General features: G+C 38.2%; 1 protein-coding gene across 3 annotated transcripts in view; it reads right to left on the minus strand.

Annotated features, from left to right (window-relative positions):
- LOC114050174 (epoxide hydrolase 1-like) overlaps nt 1-15785 on the minus strand; it is a 55807-nt gene that overhangs the window by 23165 nt on the left and 16857 nt on the right. Inside the window, exon 1 of one of the 3 annotated variants that reach the window (XM_027871804.1) lies at nt 4647-4751. The exons of the other annotated variants lie outside the window; for them this stretch is intronic. The gene's annotated coding sequence lies outside the window, so the exon portion shown is untranslated. Of the gene's footprint in view, nt 1-4646; nt 4752-15785 lie in introns of those variants that run through there. 3 annotated transcript variants of the gene reach the window in all.

Here is a 15785-nt window from a genome sequence, read left to right on the forward strand (position 1 = left end):
AACTCTCTACACAGATAAAATCACAGGTCAGTTCCAAAAAAAAAGAAAAATCATCTTCACAAAGTTGATCATAAATTACAAGGTCAATTTGAGTGTGCTTGCCCTGGAACTCCTCATTCTGCATATGCTTGGTACCCAAATCACTAGTTATGGCTCCATTCATTCTGGTTCCTTCATCCCTTGGACTGGATTACACATTGAAGGGTGTATTCCAAGTTACATGACCAACAAAATGATGATGATGGATAAAACATTTTCCCCAATCTTTTTTTTTTTTTTAGGCAATTGGGGTTAAGTGACTTGCCCAGGGTCACACAGCTATTAAGTGTCAAGTGTTTAGTCTGAGGCCATATTTGAACTCAGGTCCTCCTGACTTCAGGGCCGGTGCTCTATCCACTGCGCCACCTAGCTGCCCCTATTTTCTCCAATCTTTATGAGCTCTCAAACCTTTCCAAAATAAAGAATTATGTCCAAAAGATAATGTAATTGCAGCTATCTCCATAGCCTAAGATGCCAAGAACCCTAACAAGGGAACAATTAGACGTACTAACAGCAGAAAAGGCTAATTTCTAATCTACTTACTCAGCACCCCATCTCCCTCAAGCACACATACATGCTTGGTAGAAGGACACAACCCAGTCTGTCAGCTTGCGCTCTAGGACCCATTCAGCAACTCCTTTGATGTTATTGTAGTCTATGCCAGCTAACTACCTCCCCCACCTGCCCTCACTCTACCATTCCAAGACAATAAGGAACAGAATTGAATGCTACTTCCCCCCCCCAAACCCCACCTCAGTTGCTCAACCCTGTGCTGTGGAGGAAGAGGTGCAAGAAAGAAGAAAATCTGCTCTGCTTGGGGTGGCAGTACAGAATTGTATTGTGCTGTAGCAGTACTCAGCCAGCCAGAAGACTAAGGAAGCAAGGGAACTGCAACCAGCATGTGTGAGGCTCCACCAGGGCTGAAGGGCAGAGGACTGGCATCCAGCTGAAGCTAGTTCTGTTCCCCTAGAAGTCATCTGGGGCAGAGATTGAGGTGAGTGAAAAATGAATTCCCCAGGGTGGGAGGAGGCTGGGATAGATTTGAAGTCTAGCCTTCAGGGAAAATACCATCAAAGGAGGAATAAGAAAGTATGTGACAAGGAAATCCAAGGGGAAAAGACTGAAATTACCAAAGAATTCAGGAGGAAGAAAGCTCAGTTAAAAATATTGAGCACAAGAAGATAAACCAGAAAAAAAAATTTTAAAAAAGAAGATAAACCAACAGAGAAGATAATAATTACAGAGGGAAACATGGTCTCTAGATTGTATGAGTCTAAACACCCCTGAATAAGACAAAGGAAAATGAATCAACAACTAAAGAAGCAGAGGATCCTGTAGACTCCCAAGACAGCATAAAACCACAGTGGATGTTCCCAAATGGTTTGAGAGAGAAATAAGAATTGTGAAAGCAGAATTTATGGACTACACACTAAAAACAAATGGCAAAATAGAATAACTTGAATCCATGAAGGCAAATCTCACCAAAGAAACAAAAGAGAGAACTAATGACTAGGAACACAAATACATAGAAAGGAAGAACAACCTGAATGAAGAGAAGCAAAAAGCAATAACATTAAAACAAAAACATGATCTTTATACAGTTATCCTTTCAACACTGTGGTGGGGCTACAGGCTCAGTGCCCCCAAGATCTGGAAAATCCACATAAAATTTTTTGGCCTTCCCTTCATACCAGAGAAGAAGTCTGAATTATTATGGTATTAAAAGAAAAAAAATACATTGATGTTATACAATACTATATATATATTTCATGCATTTCTGAGTTTCTAAAGTAATCTACTGGCCTTCATGCATTGTCTCTGGCTTCCACAAAACTCCCCCCAAAATTCCCATTTAATTTCTTATGCCAACCCTGACATATGTCACAACTGTGATGGGCTTTGATCCAGCAATACCACTTCCAGGGCTGTATCCCAAAGAGATCATAAAAATGTGAAAAGGACCCATATGTACAAAAATATTTATAGCAGCTCTTGCTGTGGCAAAGAATTGGAAATTGAGGGGATGCCCATCAATTGGGGAACGGCTGAACAAGTTGTGGTATATGAATGGAATGGAATACTATTGTGCTATAAAAAATGATGAGCAGGCAGACTTCAGAAAAACCTAGGGAAACTTGTATGAAGTGATGCTGAGCAAAGTGAGCAGAACCAGGAGAACGTTGTACACAGTAATAGCCACCTTGTGCAATGACTAATGTTGATAGACTTAACCCTTCTCAGTAATGCAAGGATCTAAGACATCTCCAAAAGACTCATGATGGAAAATGCTATTCACATGCAGAGAAAGAACTGTGGAGTCTGAAGGCAGATCAAAGCATACTATTTGCTCTTTTTTTCCCTTCTGTTTTGTTTTGTTTCTTCTTTCTTGTGGTTCCTCCTACTGATTCTAATTCTTCTTTACAACATGACTAATGTGAAAATATGTTTAATAGGAATGTATATGTAGAGCCTATATTAAATTGCATACTGTCTTGGGGAGGGAGAAGGAGAGGGAGGTGAACAAAATTTAAAACTCAAAAGCTTAGGGAAGTGAATGTTCAAAACTAAAAATAAATTAATTATTAAAAAAAAACTGTGATGGCGAAAGTAGAGATGTGGAAGGTATAACTGTACAAGCAAAATGTATTGATCTTAAAGAGAGGATGGATAAAGACAACTTATAGGTGTTCCAGAAGGAACATGACAGATTAAAAACCTTAACAGTATAATGCAAAAAAAAAATTATATGAAACTGCCCAGAACTTCTAAACAGAGAAAACACAATGCCAATTAAAAGAATCTACAAATTGCCTCCAGAATAAATAAAAAACCTGTGCTGTAACCTTCGAGACATATAGTGGTTGCATTTAACAATTCCAATGACAAACAACAAATTTTGCAAGTAACTTGAAAAAGATCTTCAGTTATAAAGGAAAAGAAATTCAACCAACAGAAAACGATTCTCCAATGCAGAAGAGTGGAACTATGTGTTCCAAAGAGCAAAAGAGCTCTACACCCAAGATGACATACCCTGCAGCCTAAGCCTAATTAGCAATGAAAAAAGATGGACATCTAATAAAAATGAAGCATTTGAAGCCTTCCATTAAGAAAACCACCATGAAGAGATTATTTGCTTGCAAACACCCTAGACAACAGATATACAAGAAAGGTAAACTACAGTAACCAAGGAAGATATAAGCAATGAAATAAATTACCTCGGAGGGAAAAGAACATTAAAAGATAAAGGCACTTACGGAGTTAAAGGGGGAAAAGAAGGGGGATTTTACTTGACTACTTAATTGAAAGGGGGAAAAAAGAGGGGAAGAATTAGATAAGTAGGTAAAAGGAAGGAAAAGAAACAACTCAGAACTAGTAAGTTAAGCAAAACTCCAAAATCAGGGAAAGGGATGATAAACAAGAGTGAAAGGCAGGGGAAGGCATATGTTTGGTTTGAGGTTGAGGGATAGAAAGCTGTGGGAATAGAACTTATAGTAGATTAAGCAAAAATAACTGAAGAAACAAAGTACTGTTTTTAGCAAAGAAAAGGAACCCAAAAATCTTAATTCAGAAAAAAAACTGATACGAAAGACAAATGAAGGAAAACAAACTCTCACAACTTTCAATGTGAATGGATTGAACAACTCAAAAAAAAATTAAAAGTGACAAACTGGATATGAAAGCAAAACCCACAATCTGTTGCTTACAAGAAACACACCTAAATGTGTGGGCTGGAACAAAGTTTACTCTCCATCAGGTGAATCCAAAAAAGCAGGAGTCACAATCATTCTACCAGAAAAAGCAGAAATAAAAATTCAATAGAGATAAATGAGGAAACTATACTATGCTGAAAAGAACCATGGACAACAAAACAACATCAAACTTGTATGCTCTAAATGTCTTACTTAGAATTTCCTTTCTTTAGTTAAGGAAAAATTAACTGAATTACATGACATAGACAATAATACAATAATAGCAGGAAACTTTAATGACCCCCTCTCGGTTTTGGACAAATCTTAAAGAAAGATACACAAAAAGGAAAATATGAAATTGAACAAATTGCTTGAGAAACTAGAGTTAAGAGACTTAAGGAATTTTCTAAATAGTACTGCTAAATGTGTGTGTGTGTGTGTGTGTGTGTGTGAATTTCTCAGCATCACATTGAACATTTTACAAAAATTGACCAGCCATTAGGGCAGAGTCATGGCGAATAAATGTAAAAAGAAAGAAACAGCAAACGTTATTTACAGAGGGTAATGCAATACAAATAGCACTCAGTTCAGGGAGCATAAACAAAAGACATGAACCAAACAAAGACTAGCAATGAAATCCTAAATAATGATGGATCAAAGAACAAACCATAGAAACAAAAATTATGTCAAAGACAATGATAATAATGAAATAACAACAAAATTTCTGAGATATAGATAAAGAAGTCCTGGGGGAAGGGGGGAATTATATACCTAAAAACATAGTAACACAATAGAAAAGGAGAGGATTAATAAACTAAATATACGTACAAAAATTAGAAATCCAACAAATAAATCTATAATAAGCACAAAGGGAGATATTAAAAATTATAGGAGAAATAGATAAACTAGAATACTCACTGCACCCACTGAAACCTGGTTCGCTTTCTCTTCTGGGAAACTGAAAGCTTGCTCTATGAGGTCAAAAGAATTTGTGTTTAAAGTTCAAGCTAGTCCTCCCAGGATTAAATAACGGGCACAGATAATATGCTTAGTCATCATGCATCAACAACTGGGATCCTAAGGAGAGTGTTTAGGAAGATGGACAACAGGTTAAAGGTAGTCACTCTGCGATTATACTCAGTGCTTCTCACATTGTGGGCTTCTGAGAGTGAACTGTATCCTGAACTGGGCTTCAACACCAGAGAGGAATGAGGAGACTTTACTTTTTTAAATTTATTTTTAGTTTTCAACACTCACTTTTGTAAGATTTTGAGTTCCAATTTTCCTCCTGTCTCCCCACCCCCTCCCCAAAACAACATGCAATCTGATATAGGCTATACATGTATAATCACATTAAACATATTTTCACATTAGTCACGTTGTGAAAGAAAAACCACGAGAAAGAGAAAACAAACAAAAAAAGAGAAAAATGTATGCTTTGATCTGTACTCAAACTCCACAGTTATTTCTCTGGATGTGGATAGCATATTCCATCACGAATGTTTTAGAAATGTCTTAGATCATTGTATTACTGAGAACGGCTAAGTCTATCAAAGTTGGTCATCGAACAATGTTGCTGTTACTGTGTACAATGTTCTCCTGGTTCTGCTCACTTCACTCAGAATCAATTTATGCAAGTCCTTCCAGCTTTTTCTGAAGTCTGCCTGCTCATTATTTCTTACAGAATAATAGTATTCCATTACATTCACATACCACAACTTTCTTAGCCATTCCCCAATTTATGGGCATCCCCTCAATTTCCAATTCTTTGCCACCACAGAAAGAGCTGCTATAGATATTTTTGTACATGTGGGTCCTTTTCCCTTTTTTATGATCAATGAGGAGACTTTAGAGAGAATCCTGAAGTAAACAAAGGAAATGAGGAGAGAATTAGAAAACAGAACCTATGTGGAAAGGTTAGAGGCAGAAGCCAGAAGGAATAGCCTAAAAATCAATCAATAAATCAATCAACAAGCATTTATTAACCATTTACTATGTACCAGGTCCTAGGGATATAAAGACATAAAAGAGGCCCTGCCCTCAAGAAGCTTACATTCTTTAGGGGGAGACATTTATAACTAATGATTTGGTTCTTCTCAAATTTGGCTCATTCCTTTTTACTGGTCTTTCTACATTTCCCTGTATTTACTATAGGATCAAAAAGTAAAAGCTGGAAAGGACCTTAGGAGTTATCTAGTCCTACTCCTTATTGTATAGGTAAGGAACTTGAAGGTCTGAAAAGTGACTTGTCCAAGGTCACACAGGCATCAGCAGATTGAAGATTCAAATCTGGGTTCACCAATGCCAAATCTGGCATTTTTTTCATCACTACACCATGCTACTTCTCATTTATATTTATCCTATTTTTAACATCACCATAATTCCAACATTATATTAATTATACCATAATTCATTCAGCTATGTTAGACAAACAGGTTGTTTTCAGGCTTTGTTTTTAATTGTGTTGCCATTACAAATAAATATAGCAAATAAGTGAAAGAGCACCAACTTTAGAGTTGGAAACTGGTTCAGATCTTACCTCTGAATACCTGTGTGAGCTTGGACAAATCACTTAACCTACTTGAGTGTCAATTTCCTCATCTATAAAGTAGAGATAGATTCAATAGTGAACTTGGGGTTCTCTCAGTGAAAGAACGTTCTTCTCTTACACTGGGGTTAAACATATAATTTACTTAAAATTTAGCAGGTGACTTCCAGAAGGAGCTTCTTCAAAGTTTGAAGCCCTCAATTTTGTTTTATCTCCAATTAGACCCCTCCCCACCATCCTACAGATGCTTCCTTAACAAGGTTGCTAAAACACTACTGGAAAACTCCGTGTACAAGACAGAGACTAGCTCTTTGTTGAGTCAGAAGTTTATCACTTCTGTATCAAAACAAGGGACCCCTCATCCTACCAGAGGGTTGTGATTCCCTCCGGGTTCAAGCAAGTCAGTAAGTCAGAGTTGTATTGCTTTCGGCGAGTCAGAGGTGTATTGCTGACCCCTTATCCCCAGTCTTCCTCCCACAGTTCAGGAAGAATAAACAGTCTTTCTCAAGTGCTAATCCCTTTACACAGATGTCTAAACCACTCTCCAAAAGAACTTTTCCAGGCCTCTGAACTAGGAGATAGTTTGGTATAGTGGCAAGATAGCTAGATTTGGAGTTGGGGGATGAGAGTTTAAATCCATGTTCCTCTATTAATGACACAGGATCGTGGGCAAGTCACTTAACCTCTGTGGGTCTTCTTCCTCATCTGTAAAGTGAAAGAGCTGAACTCAAGGACCTCTAAGGCTCCTTCCAGCTCTGTTCCAAAATACCTCAGCTTTTGATACACAGGCTTTCAAGTAAACTCTTTGAGCAGCTTGGCAAAAAGCCTACATAATGTTATTGTAATTGGTATACAACATGAAATGCAAAAGATCTTTCTCAAGGAAAAAGATCTCAAATTTTATTTCATTCCACTTTTCTACAGTTTAGAGTAGGAAACCACAACCCATTTCCCCTAATTCCAATCTTGACTAGTTTTCATTCTTTGCCAGCTTGGTCATGATTAAAAAAATGAAGTGGCTTCTCTATGACCTCTTGCTCTTCTATGATTATATTTAGGCCAGGCCTGATTTGTTCTTCCAAAATCATTCTTCAAAGATCACATGCCTTTAGTACTATTTTTACAGTTGGTTTAAATACACATTTAGTCAGTAAAATTTCTAAATACAAGCTGCTAATGATAATGTGCAAAGTCAGTCAAACTCGCCATGAATCAGAGAAAATGAAATCAAGGCAACCTCAAGGCACCATTTTAAGTCCACCAGAATAGCAAAAACATCAAAGGATGACCAAATCCAATAGGGAATGGGGCCTCACAACCATAAATTCTCTAACCCCATGCTGACGGGACTTTAGATTGGTACAAACATCTTGTAAAGTATATAACTGATCCCATCTCTTGATCGAGTGATTCCACTGATAGAACTTCACCCTCAAAAATGTCATTAAAAAGAAAAAAAATTACTTTATGTGCAAAAATGTAGCTGGACAAAATACTCATCAGATAATACAAGCAAAACTGGAAGTTAAGAGACCATCTAGTCTATCTCCTTCACTTTACAGAAGAGGAAATTAGCACTCAAGTAGGTTAAGTGATTTGTCCAAACTTACACAGGTAATGTATCAGAGGTGAGAGCTGAACCCAGTTTCTGACTCCAAAGGTAGTGCTCCTACACTTACTTGCTAAATTTATTTGTAATGGCAACAAAATTAAAAGCAAAAACTGAAAACAACCTATTTGTATAACATAACTGAATGAATTATGGTATAATTTAATATAATGTTGTAATATTATGGTGATATTAAAAATAGGATTAATATAAATGAGAAGTAGCATGGTGCAGCGATGAAAAAAATGCCAGATTTGGCATTGGTGAACCCAGATTTGAATCTTCAATCTGCTGATGCCTGTGTGACCTTGGACAAGTTACTTCTCAGACCTTCAAGTTCCTTATTTATAAAACAAGGAGTTATTTTGATCCTATGGTAAATACAGGGAAATGTAGAAAGACCAGTAAGAAAGAATGCAATTTGAGATGAGCTGAATCATTAGTTATAAATATCTCCCCCTAAAGCATGTAAGCTTCTTGAGGGCAGGGCCTCTTTTATGTCTTCATATCCCTAGGACCTGGTACATAGTAAGTGGTTAATAAATGCTTGTTGACTGATTTATTGATTATTAGGTTATTCCCTCTGGCTTCTCTTTCCTAGCAGATTTATTTCAATGCCTCTAACCTTTCCACATAGGTTCTGTTTTCTAATTCTTTCCTCATTTCCTTTGTTTACTTCAGGATTCTCTCTAAAGTCTCCTCATTCCTCTCTAGTGCTGAAGCCTAGCCCAGGGTACAGTTCACTCTCAAAATCCCAAAATGTGAGAAGCACTGAGTGTAACGGTAGAATGACTAACTTCAACTTGTCATCCATGTTCCTATACACCATCCCTCGAATCTCAACTGTTGATGCCTGATGACTAAACATGTTATCTGTGCTCTGCGTCTAATCTTGAGAGGGCCAACTTGAACTTTAAGCACAAACCCTTCTGACCTCTATTGACAAACCTATTGGATTTGGCCATGGACTGCTCCACTGTGTTGACTTTGGAAAGAAATGCAAACTCAGTGAATGATAAGGAATGTAATCTCTAACTGAAGAAGGTGGAAGAGAAGGGGTAGTGTTTCATGCTACTCATGCTAGAGCATTAAGAATAATATACTCTCTTCCTCAGTTCAGTTCAACAATTGAATATGTGTAGATCACTTCCTACGCATAGATCATCAATCATCTTCCTATACACAGTCCCTAGGATCCCAGTTCTTGATGCCTGGTGACTAAACATGTTATCTGTGCCGTGTCTAATCTTGAGATGACTAACTTGAACTTTAAGCACAAACCCTTCTGACCTCATAGAACTATTGGATTTGGCCATGAACTCCTCCACTCTGTTGACTTAGGAAAGAAATGTAAAATCAGTGAATGATAAGGAATATCTTATCTAACTAAAAAAGGTGAAAGACAAGGGATGGTGTTTCATGCTACTCATGCTAGAATCAGGCCTTTAAGCATTAAGAAGAATATAGTTTCTTCCCCAGTTCAATTCAAAAATTGAGTATATATAGATCACTGGGAGACATTCAGTTAAGATGAGATCTGATTCCTGCCTAATGGAGCTTTCATGTCATATCTCATGAGGAATGAAAAACCATAATCAAAATAAACATGATAAGTGTACAAGAAAAATTAAAAAATTAAAAACTCCTTCAGGTTTTATATGAAGAAGGCTTTATAGAAGAGAAAGCACTTGAGTTAGATTTTAAAGGACAAGAGGGAATCTGACAAGCAAATAGAGAAGGTCATTTCACGCACAGGAACAGCAGAGACAAAGGCACACCATGGATAAGATTGTGCTGCATGCTACTTCATGTGCTCAAGGGAACAGTGAGTAGTAGCACTCTGCTTGGTCTGGAATACAGAACACATAGAGACAGTTAGGAGGCAAAGTAGGTAGAGTACTAAGCTTGGAGTCAGGAAGAAGTGAGCTCAAATCTGGCCCTAGACACTTGTGTGACCCTGGACAAGTCTCTTAACCTGTCTCAGTTTCTCCATTTATAAAATGGGGATAATAATAGCACCTACCTCCTAGAGTTATTGTGAAGATCAAATGAGACACTATTTGTAAAGTACACTGCAAACCTTGAAGCACTACAAAAATACTAGCTACTATTAGAGATGCAGTTACATAAGATGAGAAAAGGTGGAAAGGAAGAGATGTACCAGATCGTGGAAAGTCCTGAATGCCAGACTAAGAATTATGAATTCCAAATGTGTCATTGAAATCATCCCCTTCTATCTCTCCCAGGAGTTTGCACTGTCAATCAGCCCCTCTCCTACCTGATTTTCAACCTTTCCAATCTGGCTTCTTTCCTGCTACCTTAGGAACACACTCAGATCTCCCCATCCTTAAAAAAACCTTCCCCAGACTCTACCATCCCCTCAAGCTAATGTGCAGATTGAAGCATATTTTTCACTTTATTTATTTATTATTCTTTATTTCTTTATTTTTCACTTTTACTTTATTTTATTATTTATTATCTTTTTGCAACATGGCTAATACAGAAATATATTTTATATGACTTCACATGTATAATGGGTATTAATATTACTTGCCTTCTCAATGGACGGAGGACGGTCTAGAGGAAGAAAAAGAATTTGGAACTGAAAATTTAAAAATGAATGTTAAGGAAAAGAATATATCTGAGATTTGCATTGATTCTCCAATAAATTTTTTTATGTTTTTTTTGGCTAGGCAATGGGGGTCAGTGACTTGCCCAGGGTCACACAGCTAATGAGCATCATGTGTCTGAGGCCAGATTTGAACTCAGGTCCTCTTGACTCCAGGGCCAGTGCTCTATCCACTGCACCACATAGCTGTCCCTCCAATAAAATTTTTTTTAAAATACTCTCCGGTGTCTCCCTATTGCCTCAATGTTCAAATATAAAATCCTCTATTTGACTTTCAAAGTCCTTCATAACCTGGTTCATTCTTGCCTTTTCAATCTTCTTACACCTTACTTCCCTCCGTGTACCTGCAATTTGGTGACACTGGCTTCCTTATTCCTTACTCAGGATACTCTATGTCCAGACTCTGAGCATATTCCCTGGCTGTCCCTCTTGCCTGGACTGTTCTCCCTCCTATCTAACTCCCGACTTCCTTTAAGCCTCAGCTACCTACCTTCTTTCTGCAAAGAAGCATTTCCTAGTCCTCCTTAACCTTAGGGCCTTCCCTCTGAGATTGTCCCCAATCTATCTTGTATCTATCTTCTTTGACTGCAAATGTTTGCCTATTGTCTCCCTTATTAGACTGTGAGCTCCATGAGAGCCAAGGCGTGATTTTCTGTTTTGATGGGGGTAGTTATTTTGGGGTTGGGTTTGTTTTTTTGTTTTTTGCCTTTTTTTGTATCCCCAATGCTTAGGGCAATGCCTGGTGCATTGCAGGTGCTTCATAAATGTTAGTTGACTGCTGGTGGATGTTAAAGAAATCAAAGTTAAATGCAGCAGAACTTCAAAAGAACTTAAAAAAAGGAAAGGGCAAATGCCTCCTTTGTCAGCTTGTTTGTTAATTTGTTTGGTTCCGTTTTGTTAAATACCAAGGTATTTATAAAACATTTTATTCTTCATTTTATAAACTCATTTGGTGATTTAGCTCCATTGGTTATGGAGGGGTTTTTTTTTTTTTGTTCTTTTGCTTTCAGAGGCAATCAGCATTAGATGATTTGCCCAGGGTCACACAGCTAACAAGCAAATCTGAGGCTAGATTTGAACTGAGGTCCTCTTGACTCCCAGGCCAGTGCTCTATTTTCTGTGCCACCTACTTGCCCTGAAGTTACAGAGTTTTATCATAAAAATTTAAACCACATCCATTCCTTTCTTGGATTCATTTCCTATTACATATCTACTTCAAATTCTAGGACCTCAGAGATATGAGTTTGAATCCTGGTTCCGATACTTCAACTATTTTGCAGTACCGAACAAGTTACTTCATCTCTCTCTGCTCAGTTTCTTCATCTGTAGAATGGGGATGATAATGCCCATTCAAACTACCATTGGAGGTTGTTTTAAAGAAAGCATTTTGTAAACCTTAACTTGAAACGTTCAAAGTATCATTAATGTTAGCATTAATCATAAACAATTTAATTTCCCTTATCAGATATTTTGCTCCAAAGACTTTTGTAGTTTATTGCTCTGCCTGTCCTTATACTCCAAACTCCAACAACTAACATGTCCCATTCTCACACTCGCTTTATTAGCAGCAGGTGCAAGGTCAAAGGAACAAAGCTGGGGCCACGTCCCGCAGACAATCTTCAGGGTCTGTTCCCAACCTTGGGTCACAGAAGAGAAAGTTTTTAAAGAAAGTTTCATGCTAACATGGCTAAAGCAGAAATATGTCTTGCATGACTTCATATACATAATAGGATTCGAATTACTTGCCTTCTCAATGAGTAGGCAAAGGAGAAAACTTGGAATTTGAAATAAAAATCAAAGGAAAAAAAAAATCTCCAAGCTGCAATCAGCAAAAAAAGTTGGGAAAATTAAATGACCCTCCTACAAAGATCAGTATGACCTTCTGTGAAGTCATATGAGAAGAGGGGACAGTCTGATCCTCAGTCCAGGTGCACAGGAAGAACAATTACTTGTGATAGGGGCACCATGACAACAGGAGGGAGGGATGCCTAAGGGTGGTTATGTCACTCAGTGGCATCAGAAGACCTGGAAGTAAGGTGATATGAAGGGATTCCTGAACATGCCCTCATCCCTGTCAGACCCCTACACGGGGAGGGAAGTAAGACAGAAGGAGATTGGAAAGGTAAGAAGGGTCCAGGTTACAAAGAGCTTTAAAAGTCCTTTTTATACTTGATTCTGAAGGCGAGGGAGAAGCACTGGAGTTGACTGATTGGGGTGAAGGGTGGTGCGGCCAGACTTGAACTTTAGGAAGATCAATTTGATGGACAAGCAGAGGTTACACTAGAGTTGGGAGAGACAAGGCAGGGAGCCCAACCAGCAAGGCTGTTACAATAACCTAGGAGTGGGGTCTGTCTCCTCCAGGTACATGCATCAAAGAGGGAATCTCTATCGATGATGTGTTTTCAGAAGTGTTGATAATCCTCTTTTAGCTCAGTTCCCTGCCCCAAGGAAAGGGTGGCCAGCAGTAGTCATGGGATTGTGATACTCCATGAGTTCCTTCCCTTCTGCCTACAAATGTGCTTCTGCCTTAAAACATTTTTTTAAATTAAAAGCCCTCACATGATCTTATTGCCCATGAGTTACTTACCAATCTCTCTCCTTCCACTTTCTAGCAAACTCCTTTGCTTGTGATCTCTACCCACCACGTGCCCGATTCCCTTTTCAACCTTCTGCAATCAGGCTCTGTCCTCATCACTCCATTGATCACCAGTGACTTCCTTTTGCTAAACCCAATGGTCACTGCCAAGGCTCTTTTCTCTTGCGCCATTTGAGAGCACCGATTACCCCCTCCTTCTTAAAATGCTCCCCTTTTGCCAAGAAAATAATAGACACAATGACTACAAACACAATGTGAATGGAAAGAAGAACTACAAAACAATAAAAAGCAAAGATTGTAAAACTACAAAGAATGAGACTGTCTTCTAGTTCTTGCCTCTTTTACCGGCTCCCTTTCCTTCCCCTCCTGCCACCCCATCCAGTGACTGTGGACATATACCACGGCTCTGCCCTTCGCCTTCTGTTCTTCTACGCACACATTTCTCCAGCAATCTCATTTACTTCCCCAGTTTGAATTGTATCCTTCTGTAGTTCTAGCTCCGACACACATTCCAGGCCTGCATTTCCCCACCTCCCAACAGGGAATTTCTATCTACTTGGCGGTCTATCTAACCAGACCCTGAACTTCCCAAAGCAGATATATTATCTTTCCCCCTACACAGGTTCACCTCCTCACCTACTCCCTTTCTGCCAGCTACACCCCCATTCCTTCATCAGTATCTGGGAATCCCCTGAGGTTAAACCTGAGGACTTTACCCAGATACCAGCAAAGACAGTTCTTGCATTTGGATGATTCTTTGTTTTATGAACTTAAAAAAAAAAACAAAAACATACTTCCTTTATTCTCAACTTAATAAATACCAAATAAAATGAGCATTGACATATACAACATAGAACACAAAAAAGATTGTACATGAAACTGAGAATCTCTATTACATATGCCTTGCTTTTCCACTTAAGTGTAATAAGTTCAACACGTAACTTTTAAAGTTGTACTTGTCTGTGTTTCCTTCTGTTCTCTTCTGCTCATTAAAAAAAAATACTTTAAGGATTCTTTTTTTCGCTTTTCTTTTTTGGGCGAGCAACCCTATTGCTAGCCCCCTCTCCCATCCACCTCCCCACCTGCAAATTGGGAATAAGAATAAAAGAAAAAAAGAAAAAAGAAAAACAATACTCTTGTAACAGATATGCATGGTTAAGCAAAATAAATTCCACATTGGTTATATTCAAAAATGTATGCCTCATTTTCCGCCTTGAGTCAATCACCTCTCTCTCAGGAGGTGGGTAGCAGGCTTCCTCATTAGTCCTATAGGGTCCACTGAACTGCTCAGAGTTACTGTCTTTCCAAGTTTTTCTTTTTTTTCTTTTTTGGGTGAGGCATTTGGGGTTAAGTGACTTGCCTAGGGTCACACAGCTAGTGTCAAGTGTCTGAGGCCGCAAAGTTTTTCTTAACAACGTTGTTTTTGTCTACATTTTTCTCTTGGTTCAGCTCACTCCACTCTGTATTAGTGCATACAAATCTCAGGTTTCTCTAAAGTCATCATTTTGTCATTTGCATTACATTTATATAACATAATTTATTCAGTCATTCCTTAATTGATACACACCTCCCTAGTTCTCAATTCTTTGCTATAGGTACTGCAATATTTTTGTAAATCTGGGTCTTTTTCCTTTTGATTTCTTTTGATGTATACTTGCCCTAGGGATTTTCTCCAAGCTCTCTATATCTTTCTTTGCTTATAAAGCCTAGAACTGGGTCCAGCTATCTCCAGGAAATGCACCTTCAAGAGGTGAACCTCTCCTAATTTTAAATACCCCAGAAAGGGAGATTTTTACATGACCCCTTATTCTCCAGTAATGTGAAAGCTTCAAGTATCTTTTAGGAAATCTTGTGCTGGGAGAGAATACAGAAGAGTTGACCATCACCCTGCAGTTTATTTAAAGTCCTATCATATTATCAGTTATTATTAGGTATTTCATATACAGCTCATGTCCTTGAAAGCAAGATTTTATTTCAGGAAAAGGCTACAAACTTGCTGGGAGGGAGAGGGAAAAGGACAGACACTGGAAGGCTATCCACCCAGCAGCTGAACCATATCCTAGGAACAATTCATTTGTTACTGGGCTAAATCATGCAAATTATGCATCTAAATTATGGACACTTAAAAGGCTACAAATACAATAAATTTTAAATAGTGACATAGTTTAAATTCTTGCCCTTTAATTAAAATTTTGTCAGTTGTTCTCTTTTCTGAACTTCAATGGTGATTCAAGGCAATGAGGAGCCTCTTACAACAGGACTTTTAAAGTCTTCTGTGATTCCTAGGGTGATGATTTAAGTGATGCTAGGATTATGTTCTTTCCTCACTTCCACCTATTTGTGCTCAAACCAAATAGAGATCAATACAAGATATCTGTAAGGCACTTAGTAGAATATCTGGCACATAGTAAGTACTTAATAAATGCTTGTTCCCTTCTCTTCTCCTTTGTGTAGCCCTCCTTGTGGAGTTACTTTCCCAACTCATATTCACACCGATGGGCCAGGCCCCATTGGACCACTGCCTGTAACTACCTTAGGATCCTAGAGTTAAACCTGAAAGGGCTGGGTTTCTAATATTATTACTACTGAGTCCCTATTGCTAGGCTCTGCATAAATAATCAGTTAACTCTATTTACTTTTAGAAAAGGGATTTACTGAGATGGTATAGTAAGAAC

This window comes from Vombatus ursinus, unplaced genomic scaffold (assembly GCF_900497805.2).
Source record: "Vombatus ursinus unplaced genomic scaffold, bare-nosed wombat genome assembly UNPS02014798.1, whole genome shotgun sequence".
Taxonomy (NCBI): Eukaryota; Metazoa; Chordata; class Mammalia; order Diprotodontia; family Vombatidae; genus Vombatus; species Vombatus ursinus.